Source organism: Mesocricetus auratus, unplaced genomic scaffold, assembly GCF_017639785.1.
Source record: "Mesocricetus auratus isolate SY011 unplaced genomic scaffold, BCM_Maur_2.0 Super-Scaffold_100040, whole genome shotgun sequence".
NCBI classification, from domain to species: Eukaryota; Metazoa; Chordata; class Mammalia; order Rodentia; family Cricetidae; genus Mesocricetus; species Mesocricetus auratus.
The window spans coordinates 4,195,346-4,211,501 of NW_024429217.1; the positions used below are offsets into that span (position 1 = coordinate 4,195,346).

Below are 16,156 nucleotides of genomic sequence, written 5' to 3' on the forward strand. Positions count from 1 at the left end.
CAGAGGACTTTTTCCAGAAAAGTCATTACAGATACATTACACGTTAATATATACAGTCGCTGAATGTCATCCTTAAATTCTGAAGAGGATTCTAATGGTGTGACATATTTAACAGTATCATCAAGGAGAACTGACCGAAAGTGACCAGCTTTTGTGTTCCTCGCCGGCCCTCGCCTCTGCAACACAAGACTCCTAACCTTTCAGAACAGCAATAGTAATAGCATGCAGCCTGCCCAATCAGCAACTGGTCAGAACACTTCAATAGTTATTGCTCCGCAAGCCCCTTCATTTGTGGTGGCATGCCAGACCTTTGTAGAATAGCTATGTGTACTCAAAGATCCCGAGCAGATAATGTCACCCCAGACATGGCCATTTGGATATTTTACAAATCACATGCATGGGAAGTGCTGCTTCTGTAGCTGTCTATGGAAGACAGAGCTCCCTTGATGTTGCTTATGTGGCTGCCCCACCCTCAACAGCACCTGAGCTAACAGACTGCTGGGCTAATTAGTATGGCTGAAGCCCATCTGTCTGTAGAATTTCTTTATATTCCAACCATGAGAATGAGAAACGAACCTGATAAATAAACGCTTCTTTTTTTAAGATGGCAAAGAAAACGATAAATCATCTCACTTCTTATCTGTTTTCCCCAGGAAATTGAATTTAGCAGCCTGGACACGGCAGAGTTCTCAGGGCCCTGGCATGATGGCAGGCCGATGGAGTTTCTTATTACTGGAATGGCTGCAGAGCATTCATGCCTCAGTGGGCTGTGGAGGGACGGGGCATGGAGCATCCTCAAGCGTCCTCTTCTCCATTATCATTTCCATTCGGCCTCCTCCTAACACGTGTCTGATATTGATGTACTCTTGTGTGCTCAGTTAGGGATACACTCCCATGCTTTCTCTTGAGCATCTCCTTGGAGTATGGGACCTCAGCAAGGTGACTGGGTACCCTGGCTTCAGAACCATGGGTGTGATAGTGAGGACAAAGCAGATAAGAATGTGGGTTTTCTGTTTTCTTTGGAAACTATGAATGAAGTGAAACAAAATATCTCAGGAAGCCTAACAAAGCTGTTCCTGAGTTCTTGGTTTTTCTGCATAAAACAAACAAACACATAAGACAAGAAACACTGTTACTTTAAATAAAGACCAGTTTTATTTTTTGTACCAACTTCAGTGTTGTTCGTCTAGAATGTTGAGCTGCAGTGGGCCTGTGGCTAGGAGATACTGGACCTAATGTTCTAAGGGTAACCACAAGTTACTACTTATGAACTATGTGAAATATACTGACGTTATAATGACATCAAAAAGCTAAGCCCTATTACAGTTGAGATATCTGATACAAAAATTAGGTTCTGAGGCTGCTCTACATACAGTGTTGAAAATACGGTCACCAGCCCTTGGATTTGCGGCAAGCCAGCCAAAAACAAAGATAATGATAAAATCGAAAAAGAATTTTAACTTGAATTTGTACCAATGGATATGGAGCAAATGTCTTCAGAGTTGGTGGCCAGCATCCCTTGTTAGAATTACTGGGAAGTGATTTTTTAACGGAATGATTTTTTAAGTGTAAAATAAGTAGGAACATACTAGACAAAAGATATCTCAATAGGAAAAAGCATTTCATACTTTAAATATAACAGGTTCTAAGTTAATGACAGCTTGCCACGAAATCCCTAATATCTTTTCTTTGAAAATATTGACTTGACCTAGTTGTTGTATCCAAGAGTAGTCTATAAAACACAAACATTAAAAGAAAATACTTCCTGCATAAACGAAGGCATGTTACTGTAATAATGTCATAATGTTCTGTACTGATTGTAGTTGTGAGGAACTGCCCTCTGTGAGTCTTGGCACAAGCCCTGAAGTCGAGCAGAGATACAAAGCAATGATATGGAAAGCCTTTGCAATAGAAAAATTGACACTAAGTTTTCACATTCCTCCCTATTCCCTGGCAGGTCCACAGCAGTGTTTCTCCAACAGTTGCTGTCCTGTTATGTAAAACAATGATGGTGGCAATGTCTTTTCCAAATGGTTTGTATATGGACTCCATGGAATATTCAGCAGATAGCCTTCAGATAGTACAACAGCCGCTGCCCAGAGATGCAGAAACTGCTTTGGCAGACCAGGGTTGAGGGAGAGGGGCTCAGGGCTTGAGCTCCACAGGCCTTAGCCTTCCTGGAGCTGCTAAGAGCCTTCACAGAGTCTCCAGGGGCCGTCAGCAGTCAGGTATGTGGCTAGCTCTCCCAGGAAAGAGGGACATGGGGGAAGCAGACATAGAAGACTTCGCTTCTGTCCCTTGGTGGCTGGATGTTGATCTGTTCGTGAGAAGGGCAATTCTAGGGAGTGCAAATGCTGTGACTTCGTGACGCTTATGCTTTGGGATCAGTCACTGCTTTCTGCATAATGCATCACCCCAAATCCTCATGCACCTCTCTAAAGCTGATGTCTTCCCATGTCTACAGCCTTTGTGTCTTGGTTTCTCTGTCCTTGGAAGCTTCCCAAGAGGAAGCTTTTAGCCATTATTCTGATCTTAGTCCTCCCAAAAGATGGCTTGGGCTACTTGCCCAGGATGAACAAAGCTTTGGAGGGGACAATTGCCATGACTGAATTAGGCATAGCAGGTAGAGTGGCATATTTTATCCATTGTGTTGAATTTTCCTAAAATACTTTATTCTAGGGCCTCAAATAATTCATGTGAAAAAGCAATGAATTTGTACATCACATCATCAACCCAAATATCCATGCTTACATCAGGGTTTCAAGCACGTGTGAAGCTTTGTTCGTGCACTGATATATACAGGGTGTCCTGCACGTGTGAAGCTGTGTCCCTGCACTGATGTATATGCACATCTTAGGTCAGGGTGGCCTGCACGTGTGAAGCTGTGTCCCTGCACTGATATGCACATCTTAGGTCAAGGTGTCATGCACATGTGAAGCTGTGTCCCTGCACTGACGTATATGCACACTCCATCTAGTGCTCTCCACTCTTGCTCTGCATTGGCTCTTCAGAGTCTAAAGTGCCCTAACAGCAGGCCTGAGAGTGTTGCGTATTTATTTACTAATTCTCGTCCACAACCAAAGGCACCAGGCAGCTCTTTGACTTTTGCTAACCCACTAATTAGTGCTGCCCATATCGTACAGGCATCCACTAGAGCATGGAAAAAATACCAGTCACCTCACATTCAAAAAGGAACAACTCTTCCTCTGCCAGCAGCTTAGCATCTGCCAATGGCTGCTCAGTAAGGGATGGGCCTCGAGAGCACTGCAAGTGTGAGCTTTCTTTTTATTTTAAAGAATGATAACGATCCTGCCGATAGTCAAGGTACTGATTCGGAGGTTTATGTCACTTGAGATTCTGTGTTCAGCTGACAGAGTAACTGGGTACGAATGTGTTCTGTATTCTGCACACAGCATCTTAAAATCAGGTCTTCTGTGGAGACTGAACAGATCTGACACTTACGTGTGCAAATGGGTAATTTGTATGCACATTTTTGACAGAGGTCTCAGTGTCTGCCTCATTGTTTTGACGATATTAGCAAACATTAGAGACACTGGCTTCAGCAGCAGCTATTTGCATGCCATTTGAATGTCAACCCACTGAGGCTCTTTGCAGAAAATTCATATTCTTTGGCCATTTGTGCTACATTCACAATGTTGGCAAAAGCATGATTCCTGGTGGATTCACACCTTTAGTTTTCTTTGTATTATATAATATTGAACTATGCTCTTGAAGTGTATGTTCAAGGTTATTAATGGCTTATTCGATCCTCTTCCTCTACTGAAAGGAAAATTTCATTTTCACATTAAATAGCAAATTACACATATTTTAAAAGACCTCGTGGGGTTGCAAAGGACCCTGTCCTTGATCAGGTGATTTCTTATGATGGTTAATGTAACACATAACACGGTATACATATGGCACATATGTTGAAGTTTATAGGAGCTTGCTTTGAAGAAATGTTTGTGATCAAGAGTAGTCATTTTGTTCCAAGTTTTATACCATTTATTAACTGTGCTGGTTCATACATTAAAATATGTCTAATGTTAGAGAGAATTTGCCTTTTATACATTCAGGGAAGTTACTAATTGCTCCTAAAAGAAGCCCAATGGTGCATATAGAATGCAATAGTCTTTCTGCCAGTCTGTAAAACTCCATGTGGAAGTGTGTGACTAAAATAATATTTTGTTCTCAGAAGCACTGAGCCCTGCATCTCCACAGCACGTTTACTTAAACTTTGCGGCTCCACATCATGTTTCGTAAGACAAGATTGTCTTTATGTGATAAAGACCTGAACAGGCGGGGGAATGTTGTGGTTAGTCAGAATAGATCGATACCATGCTTTTGTACACTAGAGTGAGGCCTCTTGATGGAATCACCAATGCTTATTTTCCCTGGGTGCTCATATCAACACTTTTTCCATGTCCCCAGTAGGAGTGTTGGAAGATGGTTCTGTGGATCTGTCTTTGGTAAATGAATGAATGGGAAAAAGATTTCAATAAAAGAAAAGATGCTGAAACTCTGAGTTAAGGAGTCTTAGTGAGCAGGAGCCTCAAAGCTCAGAGTGCAGACAGAGGCCGGGACAGTGATGGGGTGACAGGGACAGTGATGGGGTGACAGGGACAGTGGTGACAGGGACAGTGGTGACAGGGACAGGGATGACAGGGACAGTGGTGACAGGGACAGTGACAGGACAGTGATGGGGTGACAGGGACAGTGGTGACAGGGACAGTGGTGACAGGGACGGTGGTGACAGGGACAGTGATGACAGGACAGTGGTGACAGGACAGTGATGACAGGACAGTGATGACAGGACAGTGATGACAGGGACAGTGATGACAGGACAGTGATGACAGGACAGTGGTGACAGGACAGTGATGACAGGACAGTGGTGACAGGACAGTGATGACAGGACAGTGGTGACAGGACAGTGATGACAGGACAGTGGTGACAGGACAGTGATGACAGGGACAGTGGTGACAGGACAGTGATGACAGGACAGTGATGACAGGACAGTGATGACAGGACAGTGGTGACAGGACAGTGATGACAGGACAGTGATGACAGGACAGTGGTGACAGGGACAGTGGTGACAGGGACAGTGATGACAGGACAGTGATGACAGGGACAGTGGTGACAGGACAGTGGTGACAGGGACAGGGATGACAGGGACAGTGGTGACAGGACAGTGGTGACAGGGACAGTGGTGACAGGGACAGAGATGACAGGGACAGTGGTGACAGGACAGTGGTGACAGGGACGGTGGTGACAGGGACAGTGATAACAGGACAGTGGTGACAGGGACAGTGATGACAGGGACAGTGGTGACAGGACAATGGTGACAGGGACAGTGGTGACAGGGACAGTGGTGACAGGGACAGTGGTGACAGGGACAGTGGTGACAGGACAGTGGTGACAGGACAATGGTGACAGGGACAGTGGTGACAGGGACAGTGATGACAGGACAGTGATGACGGGGACAGTGGTGACAGGACAGTGATGACAGGACAGTGGTGACAGGGACGGTGGTGACAGGGACAGTGATGACAGGACAGTGATGACAGGGACAGTGGTGACAGGACAGTGGTGACAGGACAGTGATGACAGGGACAGTGGTGACAGGGACAGTGGTGACAGGGACGGTGATGACAGGACAGTGGTGACAGGGACGGTGGTGACAGGGACAGTGATGACAGGGACAGTGGTGACAGGACAGTGGTGACAGGGACAGAGATGACAGGGACAGTGATGACAGGGACAGTGGTGACAGGGACAGTGGTGACAGGGACAGTGGTGACAGGACAGTGGTGACAGGGACAGTGGTGACAGGACAGTGATGACAGGGACAGTGGTGACAGGACAGTGGTGACAGGACAATGATGGGGTGACAGGGACAGTGATGACAGGGACAGTGGTGACAGGACAGTGGTGACAGGACAGTGGTGACAGGACAGTGGTGACAGGACAGTGATAACAGGACAGTGATGACAGGACAGTGGTGACAGGACAGTGGTGCCAGGGACAGTGGTGATGGGGACAGTTGTTAAGAGAAGCTTTTTCTTTGAGAGAAGCCTTCCCGCCAGCTTGGTTCCAGAGCCGCATCAGTCCCAAATAAACACACAGGAGGCTATATTAATTATAAAGCTGTTGGCCTTGCTTGTTTCTTACTGGCTAGCTTTGACTTAAGTAATTACCCCATAATTGTTAATCTAAGTATGTCTCTTACCGGAGAATAGTTCCAGGCATCCTACCCCATGGCGTTACATCTCGAACTCTCCTGTGTTTCTCCTTCCCAGAATCCTCCTGGATTCCTGGTCCCACCCATCTAGATTCCTATTGGCCAACAGTGCTTTATTAACAAATGTACAGGACTTCTCCCATCAGACGGTGATGACAGGGACAGTGATGGGGTGACAGGGACAGAGATGACAGGACAGCAATGATGGGGACAGTGGTGACAGGGACAGTGATGACGGGGACGGTGATGACGGGGACAGTAATGGGGTGACAGGGACAGAGATGGGGTGACAGGGACAGTGATGTGTTGGCAGGGACATTTTGGGTTGGCAGGGACATTATGGGATGGCTGGGACAGTGGTGGGGTGGCAGAGCTCTTGCTTATGTTGCAGCTCGTAGTTACAAGAGTGCTGGGTTACTTAATTATACCTTTTTCCAGAAGATAGTTGAGATCATATCTGCATCAGTATTTTAATTATATACAAAGCTTTAAAAAGTGGGGCATTCCACTCTAGGGAGCCCACACCCACCAGAAATGACTAACCATTTTATTATGTTAGTTCCCGCAGAATTTGGCTGTGGTTGCTAATTCAAAGATTTGTGTGTATATGTTCTATTTCTCTGGGCCAAGGTTGTCCCGCATTTTTCACTTCATGACTATCTGAAATGCACACCAGCAAGCCTTCAAGAATATGAACTGGAAATTTTTACACTTTGTATAGTCATTACCTACATGGAATCCAGAAAATTTAATAGCACCAAAATAAGACTGCGCATTCCAGTGTGTGTTTGTATATATCCCTGAATGTAAATATTTGCTAGGTTCAGACCTATGTGCTAAAATTTGGCTTGACAGAGAAGTCATGGGAGTTAAGATCAAATATTGTGACACTTATTTTGTAAGTTTTAGGGTCAGCTTGCTCCTTTCCTATCATGTGGTTGGGACCACATGTTTTGTAAACAGACATTAGAAATATTGAAGGGGTAAAATCTGTCCCATATTATTGGCACAAAACGTGGAAGCTGTGATAATGCGGTGCTTCTAAACAATAATCGTAAAAACATTCTTGTCGAAGAAGTTCTGTTTGCCCAGTCTATTCAGGCTGTAAATTAACACAGTCTTCTAAAGGGAGTTCAGTCAACTACTAATCTTAAACCATGTCCTGAGGCAGCCCATTAAGTTAGAATTTTCAAGCACGCAAAAAGTAGATGATCAATTTTATCCACACTGCAGAATATAAACTCTGCACTTGCCTTTGTGTAACTATTTTAATGAGGCAAGATGAATATATTCAGTATATTTTAGTCTACATACATTCTGTATTATCTCAAATTCCTACTGTGTAGTAAATAATTAAAGTCTTGTTATATCTTTAAAATATTCATCTTCTATTAATAAAATAAGCCTTTGGGTGTTACAGTCTACTTTTGTTGTTTGCTAAACTAACCAGGGTAGAAAGTCAGGAATAATAGTCATTTCCATGTTTTGGAGCATTAAAGAGGGTTTTAATACCTACCTGAATATGCAATTCACAGATCTAATATTCATCAGTACTTGAATATGCCTGTAGCCAAGGTGTATATATTTTTCTTTAAATAATATCTATTTAAATAGCCCTTTCTATCTTAAATTTTTAAATATACTGTTCTTGCTTACCTTAGTCAGCTGTGAGTATGTTGAGCTATATAACAACCATCTGCAAACTCAGTAGCTTAAATTAGAAATAATGTATTCTCTTTCATATCTGGAATTAGTGGGGTTTGACTAGCCTAGAATAGCATGGTTGGTGCAGGCTCCTCTCTTTAAGCTTGGCTCAGACTTAAGTACTTCTCCTGGATTTTCTTCCCACAATCCACCCACATTCTCAATACCAGCATCAGCAGGGCTGGAAATGAAATCCTGACCCTACATGGGACAGCACAAAGACATGAAAGAATTTTTAAAATATAGAGAGATGAAATGGAACAACATTGTAATTTACCATTGGATGTTCCAGGAGCTGACCTCCAGGCCCTTACTCTCCAAAAATAATGCTGTTTAAGACATTTTAGCAACAGATCCTTGCCAGTGAGTCAGACTGAGAAGAATCACTTCATTGCTTGCATTCCTGAATCAACCACAGCCCAGATGTGATACATGGGTGGGTGCCGTTGTCTGGCCCTTTATTTTTAGTCTACAGATAAGGAAAAAAAAACTTTAGTCATGTCTAGATTAATTAGAACTCAAAATACTTACTTGGTTTGCTAAAGATGTTTCTGTAGCAAAAAGTTGTCCATTAAGGAAGATGCTCCTCTTGATTCCAACCTGGCCCAAGGTTCTTAATCCAATGCAGATGAGCCCTCTAGCCCTAGAGTATGTGGGAAACAGGGCCCATAACACAGAATTTCAATGTGTTCCCACGACTCAAGATAAATCACGTAAGTACCCAGAAGATATAGTGAACTCCATACCTTTTGATTGACATCCTTGTGTTTTTAAACTGTTTCGTTAGTTGTAGAAGTTCATGGGCGGAATCTCATCATGATGTGATTGATATGATGCCTGACATTTCTGTAATAATGCATGAGAAATAAAATGTCACCATTTCCTCAGCCTACTATTCTTAAGACAGAGGCATGTTTGTGAATTCAAATTGTAACATACACGCCCCACTGCCTGTTTCCATACATTCCTGAAACATTTGTGTTTCTTTAAGTGTGTAATTATCTATTCAAAGTTGAATGATTTAAAATAATTATTGTGACTAATACTTGTCCTTTCCTATGGATTTTTTCATTCTTGCTAAACTTGAACGTTTAAAATGTGTCTCCTTTTTTACATTCTTTGCCTCTGTGTGTGTGTGTGTGTGTGTGTGTGCGTGCGTGCGTGTGTGTGTGTGTGTGTGCGTGTGTGTGTGTGCGTGTGTGTGTGTGCGTGTGTGTGTGTGTGTATTCTCACTATCCCATGCATATGAATGTTAGAGGAAAGCCCACAGGGGTTTGTTCTCTCTCCACCTCATGGGAACTGAATTCATATCAGCAGGCTTGGCAGCATGTACCTTTACCCACTGAGCCTTCTTGACAACCCAAAACTTGTCAATTTTTATTTAGAAACTATCTATAATACAATAGGAAACACCAAATGGAAAGAATTTCATGAAACTTTATGGATTTTTAATTTTGTTTAAAGCACACATGTCTGTACAGAGACAATGTGTATCATTATTTGGTCTTTTCCAACAATGCTATCTAATGTGACATATACCCAGACATTTATTTCTTCCCCGTGCTCAGGGCAAACATTTTTACTTGTACACAATGTTGTTTACCATATAATATCAGCTTGCAGGTCATAATTTTAGTCTTTTTTTTTCAGTCAAAAAGTGTAAACGTTGACCTCCCAAACAAGTAGACAGAAGCTCACAACATCAAGACTGAAAGCAGCTCCAGCCAGCTCTTTCTTCCTCAAGATGCTTTCTTTTGTTTCTTCCTTTCATTTTCTCCTTTTTTCTTTCTTCTTTTGATTTTGGCAACATAATTTTCAAAGTTTTCAGGATTTAGGATATTGAGGGGGACTGATCCTGCCTTGTGACAGCAAGTTCCATGTTCTTTTCACCTGACTGGACCACTTCCAGAAGTGCCTTGATCACAGTTCAATGGTCAGGTCATCTGTCTGATGGCATCATCAGTGTAGTTCTTCTCCAGGAATTCACACACGGACTTGTCACCACAGTATGGCATTGGCCTTCCAGGCATGCTATGGACCCGAGGGGTCAGTTTCATAGTCTGGGGTTTCCATCTATGTGAAAACCCACAAGGGCAGGGACACCAAATGGCCTGTGCCCATTGCTCTGTGGGTAGCGCTGCTGCAGACTGGCAGTGTCGCCGGAAATGTGCTCCACTGTGACTGGAGCCCCCGCAGTCAGCTGGGGGCTCTGGCACTCTTTGTCTGCTCTGCTGATGGCTGTCCTTGCATCAGCAGCGAGGCCTGCAAAGTCCATGCAGACATTATAGTCTAAAGCACAGGGCTTCCATACCATTCTTTCATCTGGTAGCTTGGCCACTGATTTTTTGCTTCATACCAAGAACACCAATGTCCCCTCCTCAAACAGCAATCTCCGTGGAGCCCTTCCACGTGGAAGAGGTGGCCATTGGGTGAGAAGACAATGGTGGTGAGGTTCTGTAGCTTATCACTGTAGACCAATTTTTGGCAATTTTATTCAATTCAATATGTTGGCTTTCCCAGCTCTATATTTTGTGAGGAACGATATCTTTCATATCTCTTTCACTGCAACTTGTACCATCAAACTTTCCCCAAATCAATAGCTTCAAGTAAATCATTAATCCAGTGAAATTTATAGTATGGAAGAATTTGATGAATATAAGGAAAAAATTGTAACCAGTGTTGAATCATTTATTTGCCAGGTGATGCGAACTCATCTATGCCAACCACATGTTATTCATTTGAGGCTCAAGGTTAACTCCATTTAGTCAACCATGCACCAGATCCTGAGTGTTGAATATTGAATCAAGCAAACATAATTTGACCTTTGTGCAGCTTCTGAAAGAATGAGCTAAAAACAATACCATCCACATATAAAATGCAAAGTATAATATGCATTTAATGCACAGAAAAGGTTACAATGAACATAAAAGATGATGTCCACAAAAGAGAAGGAGGGCAGTTTGCTGATGAGGACCTGGAAACTGTGCATTCTGCAATGACAGTCCTGGTGTAGGGAAAGGCTTGGACGGTAGTGCAGAGATTTGTATCAGAAGAATAGGCAAAGGGAGGAATCCTTCCTATCCTTTACGGAAGAGAATCCCACCCAGCAGAGAAAAAGCAGTAGTCAGTATCCCTAATAACCTGCAGTAAAATGAGGGCAGGTATCAGGATGATCCGAGACCGAGAGATGGGGTGAGAGGCACAAAACGCGACGAGTTATCAACGCAGACCACACTTGAGGCATGGGAGGTACGTAGAAAGGAGCTTTCTTTCACTTCTGTGACTGCCACAAAATAGCTCAACAGAAAGAAACATAAGGCAGGAGAAGGTTTATTTGGGTTACAATCCAGCGTCACAAGAAAATAGTGAAACTCAAGCAGATGGTCTCATCACAACCAGTCAAAACTGGAGAGAAATGAACACAGCCATGCTACATGCTAGCATGCTTCCACAGGTCTCCTCACTCACGCAGGGTTAGCCCGGGGAATGGTGTAGCCCACAGTAGGCTAGGTCAACTAATACTTGAGAGTTCCACAGTCACACCCAAAGGCCAGCATGATTAAGATAATTCTTCACTTACGAGTCTTCCTAGATGACTCTCGTCATGGGATGTTGATGTTCACAACTTAACATCACAACATACTGCAACAGATGGAATGAGTGAAGACTAGAAAGACATACATGAGTGATGAGGACATAGCTGCCGGACACCCATGGTGCTGCTCACAACAAGGGGGATGGATGGGAACTGAGCAGTGGTTCCAGAAGCATCTTTGTCTGTAGAAATTTGCCTACAGGATTACTTGACATGAATTTGACTAGGGTGTGTGTGTGTGTGTGTGTGTGTGTGTGTGTGTGTGTGTGTGTGTGTGAATCTAGCTTCAAAACTGTAATGATCTTGTTCAGCTAAGGGAGGCATGGCTAGTCTACCTTCTTCAGTACTAGTGTGTGTGTGTCGTCTGTGTGCGTGTGTGTGTGTGTGTGAAAGTGAGAGTGTATGTGTAAGTAGTGTGTGTTTGTGTGAGTATGCATGTGTGTGTCAGTGTTTCTCTGTGTGTGAGTTGTGTGAGCCAGTATGTGTGAGTGAGTGGGTGTGTGTGTCACTGTGTGTTTCACTGTGTGTGTGTATGTGTATCATCTATTCACATATCCATGCCTTGCCTCCAGGATATTCTGAGTTTCATTTATTTATTTTTATTGAAAGGACCTATCATTTCCCACAAAACATCAAATCACAAGGAACAAAACAGCTTTTATTTGCCAAAAGGTTTCAGTCTGGGAAGTGAGTCAAAGAAAAAGAATTAGTATTTCAGACAAAGTCAGTATGATGGCACATGATAAATTTTCCATTTGAATGCCTAAGAAATTAGTTTATCCTGTCTTCCAAACTTGTCATAAAGACTGTAATCTTAATGTATTACATCTAGACATATACCTATGAAATAAACAAACAAAAATCCACTTCTCATTATTATTCATAGTAATAATAATAGCCACTATAACACATTTTCACATTTCTCTACACATCAAAAGCATGATGCTACATCTTACAAAACAGCATCTTCGTCAGCAGCCATGGGATTGTCTGTAATGCCACAAGCGGTGGGAACTGACTGTTAGTCTCTAACGGCGTTTGGAGATGGCAGCTCCTACCAAGTTATCACCTTGGTGTATGTGCACAGTTCCTTTCTCCTTGTGTTTCATTTTGCTTTCCCTCGGTTTGCGATGCTAGAGACTGAATTGTAGTCATGTGCACGTTAGGCAAGTGTTCTATCCCTGAGCTACATCTCAAGCCCCAGGAATAATACAAAACACAGTGGGTGCCCCCACCATGAGTCTTTGAAAGGTATGTCACGCACTAACAGTCCCCTAGGAGAGGAAAAGAGCAATATTTTCACATTTTAATTATCGTTTATGGAAGGTTTCCATGTATTACTGTGTAGTTTATTAGTTAAAACATCGTCTGTCAAAAATAAACGAATAAATAAATAAAAGGTCATGGTGATGGGTTTTGTGGTGGTTTGAAAAAGAAAATGCCACCAAAGGGAGTGGCACTAATAGGAGATGTGATCTTGTTATAGGAAGTGGGTCACAGTGGAGGTGGGTATTGAGGCCTCTCATATATGCTCAAGCCACACCTAGTGTCTCAGACCACTTCCTGTCGCCTGCAAGTCAAGATACAGGACACTTGGCTACTTTTCTAGCACCACATGCCTGCATGCTACCATGCTCCATCATGAGAATTGCAGACTAAAAGTCTGAAACTGTAAGCCAGCCCCAACTAAATGCTTTTCCTTTATAAGAGTTGTCATGATAATGGTATCTTCTCAGTTCAATAGAAACCCTAAGACAGGTGTCTTCTCACAGCAGTAGAAAACCTAACGAAGACAAAAGTTGGTACTAGGGACTTGGGTATTGCTATGATAGGCCTGACCATGATTTATTTTGTTTAGATGAATTTGGGCTTTGAGAATTTGTGTTACGAAAGCAGTGAAATGTTTTAAATGCTGCTTAATGGGCCATGCCAGTAGGAACATGGAAGACAGTGGTGCTAAGAGTAATTTGAACTGTGGGGGGCTGGCTCAAGATATTTCAGAGGAGAAGAATTTTGGAATGTTGCCTAGAGATCATTCTTGTGGCATTTTGGTGAAAAATATGGGTGCTTTTTGCCCTTGTCTGAAAAGTTTGCCTGAGGCCCAAGTGAAGAGTTTTGGATTAATTTTCTTGGCAGAAGAAATCTCAAAGCAGTCTATATAACCAACACTGTTGTGTGGTTACTTTGACTGAATGAAGTTATACAGTGAAAAGGAGCAAGCTGAGTATGGAAATTCGTTTGAGGAGAAAAGAAGCACCAGAATATGGAGTGGAGCTACGTCCTGTGTTCACGGAGATACATAGATTAAGAAATGGAATAAAGGGAGTAGTGGTCTCAGGGCAAGATCTCACCCAACAAAGTTTCCAAGTTGTGAAAAGGAATTAAAGAAAAAATTAGAGTCAGGTCTAATGGCGCACGGCTTCAATGCTGGCACTCAGAAGGCAGAGGCTGGTGGGTCTGTGAGTGTGAGGCCTGGCCTAGACGTCCATTTTTATGACAACCAGGCTTAGCCAGTGAAGAAAACCACCAAAACCAGAAAGTTTGTGAAGATGTTATTGAACATGGGGGCCATGTTCCAGAACCAGTGAGCAGGACCATGTTCCAGAACTTGGTAGCTTCAACAAAGTGATTCTGGAGTTAATGAAAGAAGAAAAGAGCCATGAAATTTTCCTCCAAGTCTAAGGTAAGCTGCTGAGGCCAGTCCTGCGTCATCGGGTGTGCCCCTGAATAGAAGCCCAGAGCAGCCACTGTGTGAAGCTGTGAAGGTGAAACCTGAATTACCTTTGAGACCCCAATATGTTGGAGATGAGAGCCATCAGATACCTACCAAGGAAAGCTACTAACCAGGAGTGGAACCAGCCCAAGAGAACGAAGTGTGTTGCAGTATACAAAGTTAAAAAGAACTGGAGACGTGAAGAGTGTTTTGACATCAGACATGAAGATGGAAAGTTTGGAGTTTGCCCACCTGGTCTATTTCCTCACTGTGCTTACTTCCTTATGTTTTGCAATGGTAGTATACATCTTGTGCCCTTATATGTTGCAAGTATGTGATCTGCGTTTTGATTTTTATTTTCCAGGGGATTACTGCTAAGAGATTGCATGAATCTCAGACTGTTATATCATATAGGGACTTTAGAAGTTGGGATGAATGCAGTTTTGCATTATGATATGGCTATAAGCCTTTGGGGGACCAGAATAGAATGTGGTGGCTTGAAGCAAAATTGCCCTCAAAGGAAGTGGCATTATTAGGAGGTGTGGCTTTTATTGAAGTGGGTATGACCTTGTTGGTGGAAGTGTGTCACAGTGGAGGTGGGCTGTGAGGTCTCATATGCTCAATCCAGGCACAGTGTCTCAGACCACTTCCTGTTGCCTGTGAGCCAAGATGTAGGACACTCAGTTACTTCTCCACTAACACTGTTAGAGTAACCATTCCATCACTGGGTAGAGAGTATTGGGGGAGACCAGGGAAGGCTTTTTTGCTTCCATAGTCTCTTTTCAATAATAAACAGCACTTGATAATTTGCTAATATACAATATATATTATAGTGAAATACTCCAGCAGGACTCTTGCAAAAAGTTCTTCTTGCGAGGCTACTTCTCTTTGAAAACTGTTAAACCAAGAGAAAACGTGTTTCTTCTGAGGTTTTGGGCACTGTAGCACAAATATGAAATCAGGAGAAAAACCCAGCTGGTATTCAATGTGGTGTTTCCATGTGAGATCTATATGCATCAAAGGATGCTGTGTGACTATTTTTATGCAAAAGTGAAAATAGAAGGGAAAATGCATGAATATCTAAATTGAACAACCATCCAAAATTTTCAGGTGCTATTGTAATTTGGTGAAATGTGCCATTCTGGAGAGTTATTGTATACTAATGCCTAGGTAGTTAGAAATGTATTCAGTTTCACACTTATGAGATCTCTATTTTATTCAGAATATAGTTTTTAAGTGTAGTGTAAAGACATGCTTGCTAAAAACTATGCTTTTGAATATGATGCTTTATTTAAGGCAAGTGTTAAGTATGTGTATTTCTTATGAGCGCAGGTGTTCTCAGCTGCTTCCTGCACTGCGGGGCAGAAGTGATGTGTCTCCTCTCCCCCTATGAAGCCCTGAAAGAGCTTACCTGCAGCCCTTCAGCTTGAACATTGGTCTTTTTCTTAGATTAACTTCAATCTTAGCTATCTTCACACCTGAGACTCTATGGAAAACAAAATCTCCATTCGTTTCCCTAGTAGTTGCCTGTCAGTCTGAGAAGGACAAGAGAGTCTTGTTGCATTTTCTAGATTTTCACAGTCTGGAATCTGTGCCAGTCTGAGAAGAGACTGGTAACTCAATACAATTTAAAAATCAGAGATCTCCTGTGGGTAGATCTGATGTTCTCCTTTAAAGCCTAACTTCATACATTCTAAAACAAGGACTCGTGGTTTCTGAGCTGAACGTCACACCATACACGGTTGCGAAAAACAGATGCACTGAAGCCTTTAGATGATGTCATGGAGAGGCTGCCTTGTCTTTGCTTCTGCAAAACTAATGGAGCAAGCAGACAGAAGAGCTTGCCCACCTGGTGCAGTAGCGATTGCGTGCAGCCTGGGAACAGCAGTGTCTCTCATCATTTGTA

General features: G+C 42.8%; 1 protein-coding gene and 1 pseudogene across 2 annotated transcripts in view; one reads left to right on the forward strand and one right to left on the reverse strand.

Annotated features, from left to right (window-relative positions):
• The window catches only part of Pdgfd (platelet derived growth factor D), a 212,383-nt gene that overhangs the window by 98,551 nt on the left and 97,676 nt on the right, over nucleotides 1-16,156 (forward strand). The window lies entirely within an intron of this gene.
• LOC106021698 lies at nucleotides 9,682-10,341 on the reverse strand (annotated as a pseudogene).